Source organism: Muscardinus avellanarius (assembly GCF_963383645.1).
Source record: "Muscardinus avellanarius genome assembly, chromosome: 11".
In the NCBI taxonomy this organism is placed as follows: domain Eukaryota; kingdom Metazoa; phylum Chordata; class Mammalia; order Rodentia; family Gliridae; genus Muscardinus; species Muscardinus avellanarius.
The window spans coordinates 100852384-100867397 of NC_137797.1; positions in this window are offsets into that span (position 1 = coordinate 100852384).

The window sequence follows — 15014 nt, forward strand, 5'->3', positions numbered from 1 at the left end:
CGTAGCCTTCCATGAGGCAAGGCCGCTATTGAGGCCTCTGAGGCCAGGATCAGAGCCTGCCGAAGGGTTAGGCCGGTGCTGGGGCCAGCGAGGCTGGGATCGGAGCCTACCGTGAGCAAGGCCAGTGCTGGGGTTCCGAGGCCGGGATCGGAGCCTGCCATGAAGCAAGGCCAGTGCTGGGGCCTCCGAGGCCGGGATCAGAGCCTGCTGAGGGGTTAGGCAGGTGCCAGGGCCACTGGCCGGCATCAGAGCCTTCCATGAGGCAAGGCCACTATTAAGGCCTCTGAGGCCGGGATCAGAGCCTGCCGAAGGGTTAGGCCGGTACTGGGGCCTCTGAGGCCGGGATCAGAGCCTACCGTGAGGCAAGGCCGGTGCTAGGGCCTCCGAGGCCAGGATCGGAACCTGCCGAGGAGTTAGGCCAGTGCTGGGGCCTCCGAGGCCAGGATCTGAGCCTGCCGAGAGGTCAGGCCAGTGCCAGGGCCAGCGTGGCCGGGATCGGAGCCTGCCATGAGGCAGGCTGCTAATTGAGGCCTCTGAGGCCGGGATTGGAGCCTGCCGAGGGGTTAGGCCAATGCCGGGGCCATCGGCTAACATGGGAGCCTGCAGTGAGGAAGGCTAGTGCTGGGGCCTCCGAGGCCAGGATCGGAGCCAGCTGAGGGGTTAAGCCAGTGTCAGGGCCAGCGAGGCCAGAACCGGGGCCTCCCATGAGGCAAGGCTGTTGCTTGAGCCAGCGAGGTCTGGATCAGTCTACCGGGCAGCCAGGCCACAACTGGGGCCATCAAGAGTGGGATCGGTATTTGCAACGTGGCATGCACAGAGAAATATCGCAGAAAATTAAAACCAGATGCTTCCCCTAATCAGCAATAACTAGGAGGAAAGGGGCAACTGGAAGTGGTCGAGCTATAGAAAGGGCCCTATAGTGAAGCAATTAAGGTGAATTAAGCAATCAGAGGGTATGGAATAGGGGACGATGGAGCCTCTTTAAAACGCAGGAGGTAAAGCCGGGCGTGGTGGCGCATGCTTGTAATCCCTGCGCTTGGGAGGCAGAGACAGGAGGATTGCGCAGGTTCGAAGCCAGCCGCGCGTGCTGGCTTAGGAGACCCTGTTTCCAAATAAAAATGTAAAAATAGGTATGGGAGTGTAGTCCGGAGATAGAAGGGCTTCCAGGAACCCCAGTACCACCAAAAAAAAAAAAAAAAAAAAAAAAAAAAAAAAAAAAAAACGCAGGAGGTACATAAACATATGTATCAAAGTTAATCACCAAACAAGCATGGGATGGAGGGAGGGGGAGTGAATGGGATGGGGACTGGATGAGGGCTAATTGGATGATGTGTGCTTGTATATCCTCTCAAGTCTTGTATTCCAATGTGATGTATGATTACAATACACCAATAAAAATAAATTTAAAAAAAGAATATGTCACTTTGAATCCCTCTATGATGAAGAACAATGTACCAATTTAAAAAATTAAATAGAGGCCAGGCGTGGTGGCGCACGCTTATAATCCCCGTGTTTGGAAGGCTGAGACAGAAGGACCGCACAGGTTCAAAGCCAGCCTCAGCTACTGAGTGAGGCTCTCAGCAACTTAATGAGACCCTGTTTCCAAATAAAAAGGAAGTAGAAGGCCTCGGGGCTCAATCCCTAGGTCCAAAAACAAAAACAAAACAAAGAATACGTATTCTTTACAAATCCAAGGGTAGAGATAGCAAAAACCAAGAAAAGTACAAAAACAATATAAAACACACACACACAGCATGATGGTGCCATGTCAAAGAGTCAAAAGAGCCACGAGAAGGACCTCCCAAGGCCAAAGCTAAGATATGAGATGAATAAGGCAGCACTGGATTGTAATCCAAAATATAAAACAGCTGTGAGGACATGCGGGTAAAAGTGGTGAATAAATAAGTGGAAAAGAAGAGGCAATTTACTCATGTACAAGAATTTCAAAATAGTTATGCAGATATTTCTGTGATTCATTTTGTGTGTTAATTTAATCAAATACTCTAAGTGTGTGTGTGTGTGTGTGTGTGTGTGTGTGTGTGTGTGTGTGTTTTACTGGGGATGGAACCCAGGGGTAATCTATCTCTGATCTACACCTCCAGTCCTATTTTATTTTTTATTATTTTGAAACAGGGTCTCACTAGGTGGATAAAAGTCTCACCACTTGCTCAGGTTGGCCGTGAACCTACAATCCTCCTGTCTCAGCCTCCCAAATACCGGGATTACAAGCTTACGCCACCACGCCCAGCTCATTCTGAACATTTTTTGAGATGCATTTGGATGGGATTTTTGTTTCAATTGTTGGACTTAGCAAAGCAGATTGCCCTCTATAATATAAGTGGGCCTCATTCGATCACAGAAAAGCAGAAGAGCGCCCTCTGAGCGGCAGGAACTTCTCCAGCTCCGTGCCCTGGGACTTCATCTGCGACTCTTCTTCCTCCTGACTCTCTGACGGACTGCCCTTGACATCAAACTGACATTCTTTCCTGAGTCGCCAGCCTGCTGGGTTCACCCTTCAAATTATGGACTTTTCGACTGTGGTCACTTACATGAGCCAACTCCTTAAAATAGCAAAATAGCTATCCATATACATGGTGGTTCTGTTTCTCTTGAGAACCCTGATTAACACAGCACTTCACATATGGACTAACACAACAATAACACAGACTTCACATAATGAACAGGGCATATAATTCCTCACTGCCAAATGCTTGGCAACACATAGAAACTTTCTTCTGAAGATTATAGTGTGGAAATGAGAGAGAAAAGAGTAGCTTTACAATGGAGAACCCTGACAAACACATCCTGAACCCCGTGTTAAGAGTCAACAGCGAAAGCCTGGCACGGTGGCTCATGCGTGCTTGTAATCCTTGTATATTAACTGTTCAATATTTCTGCAAATGGAAGAAGGTTCTTAATCTATGTATTCAGAAATATAAATAGTTCACACTCACAATAATAGTTACTCAGCATTTTCATCAAATGGTTTTAACTGACATGTGAGAAAAAGTCAAGTGTGCACTAACCTTATAAAGAAGCAAAGAATGAAAAAAATCTTAAGAACAGTATAAACTTTTTTAAATCAAGCCTTGCGTAAGCAAATTAAAATTTACATATAAGATGGGCCCTATTGGTTTTGGTACTAAGGATTAAACAAAGGGGGTGGGGTTCTACCTCTGAGCTACACCTCCAGCTTTTTTTTTTTTCAATATTGGAGATTGAATTCAGGGGCATTCTACCTCTGAGCTATACCTCCAGCCCTATACTTTTTATTCTTTCTTTATTTTTTTGAAAGTCTGGAGATGGACCCCAGAGGCATTCGACCTCCAAGCTACACCCCCTAACCAATTTTTTATTCTTTATTTTTAAACAGGGTCTCACTGAGTTGCAGAGGGCCTCACTAAGTAGCTGAGGCTGTCCAACAACGGCGATCCTCCGGTCTCAAACCTCCCAAATGCTAGATTACAAGCGTGCGCCACCACACTCAGCTTTATTCTTTATTTTGAAACAGGGTCTCACTGACTTGCAGAGAGCCTCACTAAGCAGCTGAGGCTGGCTGCAAACCTGAGCTCCTCCAATCTCAGCCTCCCAAGCACTGGGATTATAGGCATGCACTACCATGCTGGCTTATACTTGTCATTTCAAATTACCACGAGACTCGATGCTCTTCCTGGAAATCGTATTGGAAATACAGGTTTGGGGTCCTTAAAACTCTCCAGCAACTGAATTCTGGACACATCACTTTTACCTTCCGTGGGTGGCGAGGCTCTTTCACACGCCAGTGTGGAAATCAGGTCACTCACGGAACTCGTCGGCTTCTTTTCTTTAAGCAGCTGAGAATATTTTTGAAAGAAAACTAGAAAAGAGAGTAAAAGCATTCATCTTCCAGGTACTACCGTGACATTGTGCTTTACTATTACTTTCATACATTCTAGTATTATTATTATTATTATTATTACTATTATTATTATTTTGAAACAGGGTCTCACTAAGTTGTGAAGGGCCTCACTAAATTGCTGAGGCTGGCCAGGAACCTGCGATCCTCCTGTCTCGACCTCCTAAATACTACATTATAGGTTGTTTGTTTGTTTTTGCAGGTCTGGGGATGTAAGCCAAGGGCATTTGACCTCCGAGCTACACCCCCTGCCCTATTTTTTATTCTTTATTTTGAAACAGGGTCTCACTAAGTTGCAAAGGGCCTCACTGAGTAGCTGAGGCTGTCTGTGAACCGCGATCCTCCTGTCTCATCCTCCTGAATGCTGGGATTACAAGCGTGTACCACCACGCCCAGCTCAGGTATTTTGTTTTTAAAAATAAAATCTACAAATGTGGAACTTTTTTTTTTTTACAGTACTGGAGATGGAACCCAGGGGCATTCTATCTCCCAGCTACAACCCCAGCCATATTTTTTATTCTTTATTTTGAAACAGGGTCTCACTGAGTTGCAAAGGGCCTCACTAAGTAGTAGCTGAGGCTGTCCTCGAATGCCAATCTTCCTGTCTCAGACTCCCAAATGCTGGGATTACAAGTGTGTGCCACCACGCCTAGCAAATGAAGAACTTTTTATGACTGGAAATGCTTCCCCACAAACCCACTGTCAATGGAATCCTAATCCTACTGATTTCGATGCCTTAGATATCTCCAGGAATAGCTGGAAGATAAGGACTTGAGAGAGGACAGGACATTTCCATCATAATCCATCTCGAGGAGCTTATCCGCACTCTTCTCCAATACACAGTGCAGGCCCCCTTCACAAGGCCACGTCTTGGGGAGGCGCAGAGGACAGATAATACTGGCCTGAAGGATGCGCTCGGCATGGGGCTTTGGAGGAAGGGGAAGTGGTGGATTCTGGGTAGTGTAAGTTACCTTATGCGCTCGGCATGGGGCTTTGGAGGAAGGGGAAGTGGTGGATTCTGGGTAGTGTAAGTTACCTTAGAGGAGAGAAAACTTGACAAACAACCCATCAGTGACGGAGGGCATCGTTCTCCTCTTTCCTGCAACGCTCTCCATCCCGGCCGGCTCTGACTCCTCAGTGCACCACACTCTCAGGTCTCTCCCAGGGTGAAACAAACTCACCAGCCGCTCCAGACATGGACCTTCTCTCTTGACGCCTACCCTCCTATCAGCCCCTGGAGCCACCACATGCCGGGTTTGGCCGATGTTTCACCAACACCATCCTCCATGAAGCATCAGCGATAGCGCAGGGCCACGTCTTACTCAACCCGCTACTGTGCTTTGCGCAGTTCTTCACCCCTGTCCTCTTCCTCCTAATTCTTGGGACACTGCTCTTTCCTGTTTTTCTCACACATTTCTTATTCCTTTTAGAAGCTCCTCTTCCTCATCTTTTAAAATATAGCCGGGCGTAGTGGCACACGCTTATAATCCTGGCACTTGGGAGACTGAGACAGGAGGATTGCACAGGTTCGAAGCCAGCCTCAGCTACTTAGTGAGGCTCTCAGCTACTTAGTGAAACCTTGTTGTTTTTTTGTTTGTTTGTTTGTTTTTGCGGGTCTGGGGATGGAACCCAGGGGCATTTGACCTCTGAGCTACACCCCCTGCCCTATTTTTTATTCTTTATTTTGAAACCGGGTCTCACTAAGTTATAGAGGGCCTCACTAAGTAGTAGCTGAGGCTGTCCATGAACCGCGATCCTCCAGGTCTCAGCCTCCTGGTGAGACCTTGTTTTAAATAAAATAGAAAATAGGTCTGGGAGTGTAGCTCAGAGGTAGAAACCCCTGGGCTCCATCCCTTCTACCACAAAAAAATATATAAATAAATAAAATATGACCTTCCCAATACAAGTATATTAAAATAAGTAAAATAAAGTAGAACATTTCCCAAAGTTTTACCCTTCTGTCTCCTTCTCATGCTAAGTTCTGTTCCTGAATGATAACAGAGAGAGGATGCCCTCAGATTCCACTCTCCAACACCAACACATACCCACACCTTCCCTAATGAGAATGGATCCTGTTATTTGTGCAGTGGCGTAAATAAATAAAGAGTAAAATTTCCAATGGATTCTCATAAATCACATATCCCCAGAATAATTTATTTTTCAGATATCTAGATAAACCCATTGCAAAATGACAGTTTTGCAAAAACACATTCCTCGTGGGGAGGAATGTCTTGGGGATTAAACCCAGAGGATTTTACCTCTGAAACAGTCACACTCAGCTCCCCCACCTCACGATTTTTTTATTTTTTATTTTTTCAGTACTGGGGATGGAACCCAGGGACATTAGAACTCTGAGCTACACCCTCAGCTTTATTTTTTATTCCTTATTTTGAAACAGGGTCTCACTGAGTTGCAGAGGGCCTCACTAAGTAGCTGAGGCTGTCCGCGAACCGCGATCCTCCTGTCTCTGCCTCCCGGATGCTGGGATTACAAGCGTGCGCCACCACACTCAGCGTGAAATGTCAGTTTCCGATGGAGACCTTCTCCTCTTGTAAGGCAGACGTTGCTTACTGATTCGGTTGCCATACTTACTGATGAAAACGACAAAGAATAAGATTGACAAGCACAGGAAAAGCAGCAGTAATGAGGAAAGCAGCCACTTGGGAAGCCCAGGGTGACTTTTGTGAGGGGCAGTCTTCTCTTTGGGAGCTGAAGGGAAAACCAAATTAATTAGTTTCATTAGTAAGAAATGCTGTCCTACGTCCCCTTCCTCATCTTTTCTTTTCTTTTTTTTTTTTTTTTTTGTTCTATCTCTGAGCGACACCCCCTGCCCTATTTTTTATTCTTTATTTTGAAACAGGGTCTCACTGAGTTGCAGAGGGCCTCACTAAGTAGCAGAGGCTGTCTATGAACCTCATCCTCCTGTCTCAGCCTCCCTCCCAAATGCTAGGATTACAGCTGGGCGTGGTGACGCATGCTTGTAATCCCTGCGCTTGGGAGGCTGAGACAGGAGGATCACATGGGTTCGAAGCCAGCCTCAGCTACTTAGTGAGGCTCTCAGCAACTTAGTGAGACCCTGTTTCCAAATAAAATATTAAAAAGGGCTGGGAGTATAGCCCGGAGGTAGAAAGCCTCTGGGTTCCACCCCCAGTACCACCCAAATGCTAGGATTACAAGTATGTGTTGTGTCACCACGGCCAGCCTCGGCACTGGGGATGGAACCCAGGGGCATTCTATCTCCATGCTACACCCCCAGTCTTACTTTTTATTCTTTATTTTAATCAGGGTCTCACTAAGTTGCAGAGGGCCTCACTAAGTAGCTGAGGCTGTCCGCAAACCGCGATCCCCTGGTCTCAGCCTCCCAAATGCTGGGATTACAAGCGTACACAACCAGCTTAGCTTATTTTTCATTTTTGGTACAGGTTCTCACTAATGAGCTGCAGAAAGCCTGTCTAAATTGCTGAGGCTGGCCTCGAACCTACAATCCTTCTGTCTCAGCCTTCTAAATACTTGGTTTATAGACAAGTACCACCATGCCCATTTAATTATTTCCAACTTTAAAGATATGGGCTATCACAGATAAATCTTTATGATTGTATTTCACATTTTTAAGACCAAGTCGGTCTTTTTTGTTTTGCCAAAACGTGGTTAGATATCATTTTTAGGGCTGGGGTATAGCTTCCCAGCAGAGCATTTGTCAGGCATGTGCAGGACCCTGGCTTTGGTACCCAGTATCAGCAAGAAACAAAAAACCTTCCTTCAAGATAAAAATGCCAAAGGAATAGAAACCATGACTTTTCCAAGTTATGATATATTGCCAATGGAGAAAGGAAAAAGACATATAAATAAATATATATGCACATAATTTTGTAAAAGACATATATATATGCACATAGTTGTATATTTCTATGTGGAAAGATATAAAATAAAATGTAAAGTAGGGCTTTATCTATAAGGTAACAGCAAAAGCTGGTTGTGGTGGCACACCCTTGTAATCCCAGCTTTCTGGAGGCTGAGACAGGAGGATCACAGTTCGCGGCCAGCCTCAGCTACTTAGTGAGGCCCTCTGCAACTTAGTGAGACCTTGGTTCAAAATAAAGAATAAAAAATCGGGCTGGGGGTGTAGCTTGGAGGTACAATGCCTCTGGGTTCCATCTCCAGTTCTGAAAATAAATAAATAAATAAATAAATAGTAACAGCAAAGACAGTATCATGAATCTTTTCTTTCCTGCTTTATACCTCGACAACCCCTTAATGCCTATGTACAGGCAACTCAATCCAACGCTCCTGTGTTTCCAAGGTCTGACCACTGAGGGAATCGTCAACTTAGCATCACCGGTACCCTACGTATAAAGCCTCTTCTGCCTGGGTGTGGTGGCGCACGCTTGCAATCCCCGTACTTGGGAGGCTGAGACAGGAGGATCACAGGTTCGAGGAACAGTCACAGCAAGTAGAGAGACTTTCATCAGCCTAGTGAGACCCTGTTTCAAAATAAAAATAAAAAATATGGCTAGGGTGTAGCTCGGAGGTAGAATGCCTCTGGGTTCAATCCCCACTACCATAAAACATAAAATTAAATTAATTTCTTTTAAAACCCTCTTCTTCCTTCACCTTGCTGACTCTGACCACCAGGAAATGGCTTTTTACCTGCGGGAGAGCCTGCGTTGCTGCCTGAGGACGTCGGCTCACTGTTGAACTTCACTTCGGCGTACGTGATTTCCGACGCCATATTGAGGCGAGGCCCCTGCTTTCTTCAGAAAAGCTGTATCAGCCCTTCCTGAAGACATCTGATAAATGAGGCCGCAGCATGGCGGAGCCCTGTCGTGTCATCCCCGGGAGGAAGGCGGAGGCCCGAAACAGGGATGTGCCCCCGAGAGGGATCTCATGAGAATCAGAAACCACAGCGTGCAACCGCTCCAGCTCCAGACAGAAGTCCCAGTTCCCAGGACCACCAGAGAGCCATTAAATAGACTAATTATAGCTAAGCAAATGTCTGCAAATGGGAACTTAACAACCGAGGGGGAAATACAGGAAGGAAAGAAAAAGAGGAACCGGTGCATTAGAAAATCTTTCCTAAGAACTGTGTTCTCTAACTCACCAGCAAAAATAGCAAAAATAAAATGTCTGTGCTTTTGCATACAGCCCCAACTACTCTAAGCCAACCAGCCTGAGCTGACCTCGTCACACTGCGCTCTGCTCATTGTCTTTGGTGGAATAGATATTATCCCGGGGCAGCTTCTGGGCACACGTGCCAAGAGCATCCTTAACACACGTTTCTAGTGACGGCCCCCGCCCTGAAGAGCCGGCTTCCTCCTGCGCACTGGGGAAGGCCGGCTTGAACTTCTGACACTGCTCCTCCGTGCTCTCCGCTTACCCAGTTGTCCCTAACTAGCTCCATCGTGAATCTCCATGGGCCCTAGTGGCCCTCTTAAGAACTCCTAAGAAAATGGAGGAGGAGGACGCCATCCTCATTCCACACTTCTCTGGCTTAATTTCCCACATCATATTAACAAACAACAGTACAAGGAACATTACTGTGTGTGTGTGTGTGTGTGTGTGTGTGTGTGTGTGTGTGTGTAGTACTGGGGATGGAACCCAGGGGCATTTTACCTCCAAGCTACACCCGCAGCCCTATTTCTTATTCTTTATTTTGAAGCAGGGTCTCACTGAGTTGCAAAGGGCCTCAGTAAGCAGCTGAGGCTGTCCACAAACCACTATCCTCCGGTCTCAGCCTCCCGAATGCTGGGATTACAAGCGTGCCCCACCATGCCCGGCGGTGCATGACTATTTTGATACGTGGGGTAATGAAATCAAATCACATGTAGAGGATGTAATGGTTTGGACTTGGAATGTCCCCGCCGCCCTCACGGACACGGGGTGGCAGTGTGGGGCTCGGTGGTGGTATCAGCAGTGGGTGAGTCCATTGTAAAGGGTTCCTCTGTGGCCTGGGCTGGGAGGGTGTGGCTGGGGAGGTGGCGCCCTGGGGCCTTGGGGTTATGTGTGGTTTCTCCTGACCTCACTTGCTCTCCTGCTTCCGGCCTCCACGATGTGAGAGCGGGGCCGGCGCTCTCCCTCTAGCCGCGCACCGCCATAACCTGAGAACCACGGGCCCGGCCTCACACGGACTGAACTCAAAATCTCTCTAACCTGTGAGCAAATAAATCTTCCTTCCTCTAAGACCTAAGTGGTCAGGTCTTTGGATTAGATCTGTGAAAATGCTGGCTAATACGGTGCTAAATACAACTTTCCCCCCAAAGCCAAGAGGAAAACACTCTATGAACTAAATCTTTCATGGGGGAATTTTTTTTTATATATACTAAGGATTGAACTCAGAGGCATTCTACCTCCAAGATACACCCCCAGCCCAATTTATATCTTACTTAGAAACAGGGTCTCACTCGGTTGCTCAGGGCTTCACTAAGTTGCCGATGTTGGCTTTGAACCTGTGATCCTCCTGTCTCAGCCTCCCAAGTACTGTGATTATAAGCATACTACTCAGTTATGGCTCATGAGGGACCTTTCCACAGACATGCTGTCAGTTCACTCCACATGATTTCTCTTCTCTTAATTTCCCCCAACTAACTTCTCCTTTAACACAGGCACAGACACACACACACACACACACACACACACACACACACCCCTCTATATTTATTCTTGTATCTAGATATTGAACACTATGAGCTCACAATAATACCTCCAATTGCAAACTGATGCCACAGGTTTCAGTTTAGTTTCCTCAATTTCCACATTTCTTACTCTCTTCTGTGATGATAAATTGGCTGTGCTCCTCATCTTTTATGCCTTCCCTAACTGTATTGATCTGCAGGATACTGCGAATCGCACACCTTGGGTGCCATCCCTACCCCACTAAGGCACCTTCAACACCCTTCTCTCCCAGCTCAGGTTTTGTTTGAAACAGGGTCTCACTCGGTTGCAGAGAGAGTCTCACTAAGTTGCTGAAGCTGGCCTCAAACCCATAATCCTCCTGTCTCAGCTTCTCAAATATAGGGGTTATAGACATGAGCCCCACTTTTATTTTCCAGTCCGAGCCCATGTCCCCAGCTCTGACACCCTTCTTAACCTAGAAGGCGCTGACTCCCCACACTGGGCGGTCCTACCACGTGGACATTCTGCTCAGCCTGGAAGCCCACACCAGGTCAACTTCTGTAGAGACACTTTCCTCCTCCTGCTCGGGCTCCGACACCACATTCCAGGCCCCCCACTGCCAGCAAAGATGCCTTCCTGACCTCGCTTAAGCAGGGAGTTCTCACCCTGGGCTGTCCACCACAGAGACACCTCCTCACGCACCCAGGTCCACCCTCTGTGAGGGTGCCCTCCTCTCCCCGCCCCACGGGAGGCGACAGCATTCACACATGCCCTCCACCTTCTCCCAGGTGGTGCCACCGCCTATCACAACTGTCTGACAATATGAACTTAGATGACACACATTTATCTGTCACACCAGCTGTCCCTCTTCCCCCTGTCCCCTTTCATTTGGTAAAGCTTAATCAGGTACCAGGCCGTGGCAAGTGGCAGAGAGAGGAACGCAACATGATTGAACCCCGCTGTAAAAACAAGATGTCCTAGCCGGACGTGGTGGTGCACGCTTGTAATCCCCGCGCTTGGGAGGCTGAGACAGGAGGATGGCACAGGTTCGAAGCCAGCCTCAGCTACTTAGTGAGGCTCTCAGCAACTTAGTGACACCCTGTTTCCAAATAAAATATAAAATAGGTCTGGGAGTATAGCCCAGAGGTAGAAAGCCTCTGGGTTCCACCCCCAGTACCACCAAAAAAAAAAAAAAAAAAAAAAACAAGATGTCCTGCGGGCGTGGTGGTGCACGCTTGTAATCTCAGTACTTGGGAGGCTGAGACAGGAGGATCGTGGTTTGTGGACAGCTTCAGCTTTCAGGAGGCTGAGACAGGAAGATCTGGGTTCATAGTTCCCAGCCAGCTTTGGCTTAGTGAGGCCCTCTGCGACTCAGTGAGACTTTGTTTCAAAATAAAAAAGTGGGAAAGCATGTGTGTCTCAAGTGTGTGACTCAGCCTCCCAAAGGCTGGGATTACAAGCATGTGCCACCACACCCGGCTTATTTCCTTTCTGTGATGAATGCGCAGCATTGGGCCACTTCCTCCATCACTCTCTTTGATGCTAACACAGAGACACTTCAGGGACAGGTGGGCCGCAACGTGCAGGGTACCCTTTCTATGCCTGGGTTTCCTTGTCTGTAGGGTATAGCCAGCCGTACTACCACCTACTACTTCAGGGTGGACCTGAAACAGAGGGGTGTTATTAATGAGTACTGGGGGAGGGGCTGGGGGGGGTGAACCCAGAGAGCCTTCTACCTCTGAGCTATCTATACCCTCGCCCCTATTTTATTTTTTATTTTGGAACAGGATCTCACTAATTTGTTGAATCTGGCCTTGAACCTGTGATCCTCCCATCTCAGCCTCCCAAGTACTGGGATTACAAGAATGCACCACCATGTGTGGCTGTATATTTTCCATTCACAGGTTTATACGAGCCAGGTATGATGGTGTGCACCTGTATACTTTGGGGACTGAGACAAGAGGATCTCTGGTTCAAAGCCACCTCAGCAACTGAGTGAGACCTTGCTTCAAAATTTAAAAATGAACCATTGAGGCACGGTGGCACCAGCCTGTAATTCCAGTATTTAGGAGGCTAAGACAGAAAGATTGCAGGTTCAAAACAAGCTTCAGCAATTTAGCAAGACTCTCAGCAAGCCTGTTTCAAAATAAAAAATAAAAAGAGCTGAGGGGGCTGGGCACGATGGCACACACTTGTCATCCCAGTACTTGGGAGGCCGAAACAGGAGGATCCAGGTTCACAGCCAGCCTCTGCTACTTAGTGAGTTCCTCCACAACTTGGTGAGAATCTGTTTCAAAAATAACGAATAAAGGCGGGCGTGGTGGTGCACGCTTGTCATCCCCGCGCTTGGGAGGCGGAGACAGGAGGATCGCGCAGGTTCGAAGCCAGCCGTACTGGCTTAAGAGACCCTGTTTCCAAATAAAAATATAAAAAATAGGTGTCTGGGAGTGTAGCCCGGAGGTAGAAGGGTTTCCAGGAACCCCAGTACCACCCAAAAAAGAAAAGAAAGAAAGAAATTGGGCTGGGGGTGTAGCTCAACGGTAGAATGCCCTTGAGTTCAATCCCCAGTACCAAAGAAATAGAATAAAATAACAGAAATTTATACAAGTATAAAAGTCTGGATAAAATATCATTCAGCACCTCAGTTTCTGCAGGCCCATTCTGTCGCTATTTTTCTACATTCTCAGCAAACTCTGGAACAGGTACAAGCTCAGACTCCATAGGAAAAAAATGACCCTCGACAGGCTACAGTCTTCACTTTTTTCTTTTCTTTCTTTCCTTCCTTCCTTCCTCTTTCTTTCTTCTTTCTTTCTTTCTATCTCTTTCCGTCGTCTCCATCAGAAGCCTGCCCTCTAGTGGTCTTTCAACAAAACGCAGCCAGATCCACACCCAGTGTACCAAGCCCCTTTTTTTTCCATACTATAGGTACAAGGGGCAGAACACAGAAAATTTTTTTAAAAAATAAAATAAAATAAAATATACTAAAGAGTATAAATAAAATATACTAAATAAATATACTAAAAATAAAATAAAATATACTAAAAATAAAATAAAATATACTAAATTAAAATAAAATATACTAAAAATTAAAATATACTAAAATAAATAAAATATACTAAAAATAAATAAAATATACTAAAATATAAAAAATAAAATAAAATCTACTAAACAAAAAATCAATAATGGGTCAGTAGATCGAGTAAAGATGAGATGACAGTAAAGACGAGATGCAGGCAATATAACATACTAGACTTTTTTTAAAATATATATATGAAATACCTATTATCTCATCTATTCCAAAAGGGACTTAAAACAACAACCCTAGAAACTTTTTGAAATAAACTCCAGGCCATAAAATTGCTGTGAAAACCATAAGCCTATATATCCCCAGGCTTAAGATCCGCAAGTCAACCAAACTTTTCCTCTTTTTTTCTCTTTCTCAGAAGAATATGCGGCTGTTGGGGACCGCCTGAGTTTGAGTCATATGGTCACAAGCCATTTCAATAGCACTCGGGACACAATGAGGCGTCACCGCTTGGGCTGGGAGGACAGACACCTGTGCGGCCGGATGAGCGCTGGGCTCGCAATGGCAAGGATTCCCAGGGGTGGGGGGCAGGTATTCTAGGAGGGCATTTTAAGGAGCACTCAACACTTGGGCTAGAAAAATGACAAGCACTCTAGTTTGTGAAGCAAATTGTGAGCAAAAGGGAAAATTGAGAGTTGAGGGTAGAATGATTTTGGGGGCTTTATTCTGTGTGTGTGTGTGTGTGTGTGTGTGTGTGTGTGTGTGTGTGTGTGTGTTAGTAAGGGTGGAACCCAGGGGCTTTTCTACTTCTGGGATATACTTCCAGACCTATTTTATTTTATTTTGGCAGGTCTGGGATGGAACCCAGAGGCATTTGACCTCTGAGCTACACTCCCTACCCAATTTTTTATTCTTTATTTTGAAACAGGGTCTCACTGAGTTGCAAAGGGCCTCACTAAGTAGCTGAGGCTGTCCTTGAACCACAATTCTCTGGGATTACAAGTGTGTGCCACTACACCCAGCTTTATACTTTATTTGGAAACAGGGTGTCACTAAGTTGCTGAGAGCCTCACTAAGTAGCTGAGGCTGGCTTCGAACCTGTGCGATCCTCCTGTCTCAGCTTCCCAAGCACGGTACAAGCGTGTGCCACTATGCCTGGGTTTTTGTTTTGTTTTGTTTTTGGTGGTACTGAGGTTCCTGGAAACCCTTCTACCTCAGGGTTATACTCCCAGACCTATTTTTATATTTTTTATTTGGAAACAGAGTCTCCTAAGCCAATGAGGCTGGCTTCGAACCTGCAAAGATCCTCCTGTCTCCGCCTCCCAAGCACGGGGATTATAAGCGTGCACCACCATGCCCAGCTGCCCGGCTTAATTTAAATAGAAAAACAAAAAGATAAAAGAAACACTCCTTTTTCCATATTTTTAATGACCATTATTGCACCAATACAGCATACGCTTTATATACATATATCTTAAACTTCAT